Below are 6,305 nucleotides of genomic sequence, written 5' to 3'. Positions count from 1 at the left end.
CATTTTGATAATGGAAAAAAAAATCCAGCAATATATCTGAAGGGTAATAGAATGTCCAAATTGGGTTTATGAAATGCAAAGTTAACCAATCATTTTAAAATCACTTATAGTATTTCACCACATTAACAGGATAAAAGACAAAATGGAACCATTTCAATAGGTGTAGACAAGCATTTGATAAAACACCCACATGAGTGGCTGTGGTGGGACTGATCTGGATGAATGTTACATGGATGTGTTTACCACAAAAATTCATCAAGTTGTAACATGAACTAGACGATTTTTATGTATGTTACACTCAATATGAAAAGCTTACCAAAGATTGATGGCCAAATTTTTCTCATAACAATCAAAGAAATTGAATAAGAAGTTAAAATCTTCCTACATAGAAAGCACCAGGCCCAGATGGTTTTGCAGTCAGGTGACAGATCAGATGACAGAATCAGATGACAGATCTCTGCAATTACATTACCTCTCCAGAGCATGTAAGAAGAGCTTGCTTCATGAAGGTGGTAAAACTTTGATACCAAACCCAAAGGACTTATAAGTTCACTCACAAACATAAATTCAAAATCCTATGCAAATTTTAGGAACTTGAATATAGCACTTAAAAACTGATAGCTTGGCAGTACACACCACAGTCCCACAGATCTGTCTGTTGCTTCAACAGTGTTTGGACAGAACAGACCCAGGGATGCCCCTTCTACCAACCTCCAACCACCCTCCAACCTTGTTTCCAGTTGCAACCTTTGGATCCATTTTTTGGCCACCTTCTGCCTCCAGGACCAGCTAACACCCTATTTTGAGCTTAGCTCCTTATTACCAATCAACCATGAGCTCCCAGATTCATCAGAATTATTCCACCAAGGTAGAGGCTGCCATCAACTACCTGGTCAACATGCACAGGCAAGCCTCCTATACCTACCTCTCCCTGGGCTTCTATTTCGGCCATGACAATGTGGCTCTGGAGGGCATGGGCCACTTCTTCCATGAGTTGGCTGAGGAGAAGTGCTAGGGTGCTGAGTGTCTCTTAAAGATTCAAAACCAGCTCAGCAAGCTGTCCCACCCTCTTCCAGGGTGTGCAGAAGCCATCCCAAGATGAATGGGGTAAAACCCTAGATGCCACAGAAGCTACCCTGGTTCAGGAGAAGAATATGAACCAGGCTCTTTTGTATCTGCATGCCCTGGGTTCTGGCTGTGCAGACTCCCATGTCTGTGACTTCCTGGAGAACGAATTCCTAGATGAGGAGGTGAAACTCATCAAGAAGATGGGCGACCACCTGACTAACCTCTGCAGGCTGACTGAGGAAGTATTTCTTCAAAAGGCTCACCCTCAAGCATGACTAGGAGCGTCTGAAGCCCAGCAGCCTCTGAGGGGCCCCTCTGGCATCCCCCTGGTGTCAGGTCTTGTGCCTGAGCCTCTCCCTACAGCCACTAGGCAGCTTTTTAACTACTCTGGAGCCCTCTCCCAAGCCATGGACCAAATGGAAACAATAAAGCTTTTTGCAGAAAAAAAAAAAACTGATAACTTGATCAAGTAGGGTTTATCTCAGAAATGCAAAGTTGGCTTAAAATTGTGGAATGTGGTTTATCACATAATATATAAAAAAAAGACATATCATGATCATCAATAGATGCAGAAAAGGCATTTGATAAAATTCAATACCTCATACAAGTTTAAACCTCTTAACAAACATTCGGGGAAGATGGCCGACTAGAAAGCACCAGGAATTTAAATCCCCACAGAGACAGCAATTGCACTGGCAGAGTCCTCCGATGTAGCTATTTTGGAACTCTGGAGTCTATTGAAGGCTTGAAACTTCCAGGGGAAGGCTTGAGCAGTAAACTATGGTTAATTTTAGTCAATTTCAGCTTTTAGTGCAGTAGCAGCTACCCATCCCCCACTCCCAGCCACATGGCAAACAAGATGTGCTCCTGGCACAGCTTTACACACACCTTGTGGGAGCAAGAGTTGGCAAAAAGAACCTTGTCCTCCAAATACTGGGGATTGTGCTCTGATCACTGCTGCTTCTGTTCTCAGAAGTGCAGGCAAAGAGGTAGGCCATCATTGCTGTACCTCCCCCACATTACTGCAAGTCCTCCCCCATCTGGCAGAAGTAACTTCTAGGAATTTTAAAGGGCCGACACCTTTTCCCTGCCTTCATCTTTCTCTTTTTCCATGTTTGGGAGTCACACATTAAAAACTAGGACGTTCAAAAGCAACTGCTTATACAGGGGAAATTAGAAAGTCACTGCACATGCCTAGGGAGAAGTGAAGGCTCAGAAAAGACCTGAGAATACCTTAAGTTTATACCTCAGTCTGATCTTAAGCACAGTCAGGTGACAGATTGGGCAACAGATCAAAACTAAATAAATAAACAAAAACAAAACCCAGCAAACTCTGGGGCAGGGAGAGAATCAGATTTCTGGAGTTGCCACGTTATTAGATTCAAATGTCCAGTTTTCAACAAAAAAAAATCACAAGGCATAGAAAGAAACAAAAAAGTATGGATCATTCAAAGGAAAAAAAGTAAACTAATTGTCCCTGAAGAAGACCTGCTGGCAGATATACTTGACAAAGACAACTATCTTAAAGATGCTCAAAGAACTAAAGAAAGATGTGGGCAAAGTCAAGAAAATAATGTCTTAACAAAGTGGAAATACCAATAAAGAAATAGAAAACCTAAAAAGATACCAAAAAAGAAATTCCGGAGCTGAAAAATACAAAACTTGAAATGAAAAATTTACTAGAGGAATTCGAAGGCAGATTTGAGCAGGCAGAAGAAAGAATCAGTGAATGGGACTTACTGAATCTGAGAAAAAGAAGAAAGGTGAACAGAGCCTAAAGGACTTGTGGGCACCAGCAAGCAGACCAGCATATGCAACTGTGGGAGTCCCAGAAGGAGAAGAGAGAAAGTGGCAGAGAGAATATTTGAAGAAATAATAGCCAAAAACTTAACAAATCTGATGAAAGACATAAATATAAACACCCAAGAAGTTCAACAAATTTTGATAGGATGAACTCAAAGAGACCCACACCTAGATATTATAGTCAAACTTTCAAAAGTCAACAAGAATATTTTGAAAGCAGGAAGAGAACTGTGACTCATCACAGCGTCTTCAGTAAGATTACCAGCAGATTTCTTGTCAAATCTTTGGAGACCAGAAGGTAGTGAACTGATATATTCAGAGTGCTAAAAGAAAAATGTGGTCAACCAAGGATCCTATATCTGGCAAAACTGTCTTAAACCTGCCCTGCAAGAAACATTAAAGAAATCCTGCAAATTAAAATGAAAACACACTGAACAGTAACTCAAAGTCATATGAAGAAACAAAGATTTGTGTAAAGGTATACCTGGGCAATATAAAAGCCTGTATTATTGTACAATGGTGTATAATTCCAGTTTTTGTTTACTACACAAAAAAATTCTTAATCTAAAAACTAATATCATTTTACCTTTGTAACTGCACATTTTGTTTACATAAGAAACTAATATATTAAAAATGTATTACTTTACACTTTGGAAATACAATGTATAAAGATGCAATTTGGGGAAATGAACAACTGAAAGAGTAAGGATGGAAATGTTAAAGGAACTGAGTTTTATTGAAGTTTAGCTGGTGTAAATTCAAGCTAAATTGTTATAACTTTAGGATATTAGATATAATCCCCATGGAAACCCCCAAGAAAGTAGCTGAAGAATATACACAAAGGAAATTGAAAAAGATATTTCTATGTGTCCCTACAAAAAAATCAGTGAAACACAAAAGAAAATAGTAATACAGGAAATGAGAGATAAGCAAGCTATAAGGCATATAGAAAACAAATAACAAGGGGCGGAGCAAGATGGCAGAGGAGTAGGAGACCTGGATTTAGTCCGGTCTCAGGAATTCAGCTGGATAGGGATCAAACCATTCTGAACACCTACAAACTCAACAGGAGATCGAAGAAAAGAATAGCAACAACTCTCTCATCAGAAAAGCGACCACTTTCTGGAAGGTAGGACGTGCGGAGAAGTGAATCCGAGGCGATATTCGGGAGGATAGATGGCGGGGCGGGGGCCTCCGTCGGCCGCTTCTGGCAAGTGATAGAGCCACGGAGCACAAAATTGGAACTTTTAGAAGTCGGCTCCGCTGAGGGACGTCACTCCAGTGGCTAAGCGGGGGGTGGAACCCTCGTGGGACAGTGTGGTCTCAGGACCCTCTTTCTAGACCAGGGGTGCCTGAGTGTGGCAGAGCTCCCAAGTATCAGAGCGGGGAAGCTGGCTGCAGAGACGGAGCCCAGGCGCGGGCTCTCAGCTCGGGATTGCCATAAACCATGATCCACGGCACAGTCGGGCCACTGCTCCTCCAGCAGGGACCCAACAAGCGGCAGATCCAGGGAGACTCCCCTTCCTCCCCCAGGAGGAGCCGCGTGGGAGTGCACCGCAGGGATCTGCTGGGTTTGGAGACTCCACCCGGGGTCGGGTGCCAGCGATAGAAACGCTCGGTCACAGGCCGGGTGAGAACGGAGTGTGGCTGGAGACCGGGGAGACGGAAGTGACTGACTGCTTTTCTCTGGGGGTGTACTGAGGAGTGGGGTCCCGAGTTCTTGGCTCCTCCAGGGCGGAGATTGGGAGGCCGCTATTTTCACTCTCGGCCTCCAAAGCTGTACGGAAAGCTTGCAGGGAACAAAAGCTCCCAAGAGCAAACCCGAGCAGATTACTTAGCCCAGACTGGCAAGGGCGGGGCAATTCCGCCTCCGGCAAAGACATTTGGGAACCACGGCAACAGGCCGCTCCCCCAGAAGATCAGCGAGAACAGCTAGCCAAGGCCAAGTTTACTGATCAATGAGAACGGCAGAACTCCAGCGCTAGGGGAATAGTGCACATAGAATCCATGGCTTTTTTGCCGTGATTCTTTAGTCTTTCAAACTTAATTTTTTTTTAACTGTCTTTTTTTTTTAATTTTTCTTTTTCCCTTTTTCAACCAACATCTTATCAATCCCTTTTTTAAAAAACATTTTTATTTTTCATTTTTAGAGTCATATTCTATCCCTTCATAGTAGTTACCCGTATTTTTGGCATATATATATAAGTTGTTCTCTCTTTAAAATTTTGAGATACAGTTTCTTCTAACAGATCAAAATATACCCTACGTCTCTAGTGTATGGGTTTGTTCTAGTCTCCTGCCTGATCACATTCTCTCCCTTTTTTTTCCTTTTTTTTAAATCCTCTTCTTTCTTTTTTCAAACCACTTCTTATCAATTCCTTTTATAAAATTTTTTTTAATTTTCATCTTTACATTCATATTCCATCCCTTCATCGTATCAACCCTTATTTTTGTACATATATAAGTTTTTCTTTCTTTAAAATTTTGGGAGGCACTTTCTTCTAACAGACCAAAATACACGCAAAATCTAGTGTGTGGCACTGATATATGCACCAGCCTGATCATATTTGATCCTATTCTGTTTTTTTTCTTTTGTTCTGTTTTTGTTTGTTTTTATCTTTTTCTTTTTCTTTTTTCTTTCTTTCCCTTTCTTTTCCCCCAGCTTCAGGTCTTTTCTGATTTGTTTAGAGTATATTTTCTGGGGACGTTGTTACCCTGTTAGCATTTTGTTCTCTCATTCATCTATTCTCCTTTGGACAAAATGACAAGATGGAAAAAATCACCTCAACAAAAAGAACAAGAGGTAGTATCGACTGCCAGGGACCTACTCAATAGGGACATTAGTACGATGTCAGATCTAGAGTTCAGAATCATCACTTTAAAGATACTAGCTGGGCTTGAAAAAAGCATGGAAGTTATTAGAGAAACCCTTTCTGAAGAAATAAAAGAACTAAAATCTAACCAAGTCAAAATCAAAAAGGCTATTAATGAGGTGCAATCAAAAATAGGGGCACTAACTGCTAGGATAAATGAGGCAGAAGAGTGAATCAGTGATATAGAAGACCAAATGATGGAAAATAAAGAAGCTGAGGAAAAGAGAGATAAACAACTACTGGATCACAAGGGCGGAATTCAAGAGATAAGCGATACCATAAGATGAAACAACATTAGAATAATTGGGATCCCAGAAGAAGAAGAAAGAGAGAGGGGGGCAGAAGCTATATTGGAGCAAATTATAGCAGAGAACTTTCCTAATTTGGGGAAGGAAACAGGCATCAAAATCCAGGAGGCACAGAGAACCCCCCTCAAAATCAATAAAAATAGGTCAACACCCCAACATCTAATAGTAAAACTTACGAGTCTCAGAGAAAATCCTGAAAGCAGCTCGGGAGAAGAGATCTGTAACCTACAATGGTAGAAACATTAGATTGGAA

General features: G+C 41.3%; 1 pseudogene; it reads left to right on the top strand.

The window, feature by feature from the left end:
- Positions 1-832: 832 nt before the first annotated feature.
- On the top strand, positions 833-1,347 carry LOC110590017 (annotated as a pseudogene).
- Positions 1,348-6,305: the final 4,958 nt, after the last annotated feature.

Source organism: Neomonachus schauinslandi, chromosome 10 (assembly GCF_002201575.2).
Source record: "Neomonachus schauinslandi chromosome 10, ASM220157v2, whole genome shotgun sequence".
In the NCBI taxonomy this organism is placed as follows: domain Eukaryota; kingdom Metazoa; phylum Chordata; class Mammalia; order Carnivora; family Phocidae; genus Neomonachus; species Neomonachus schauinslandi.
This window is presented reverse-complemented; position numbering and strand designations above follow the sequence as displayed.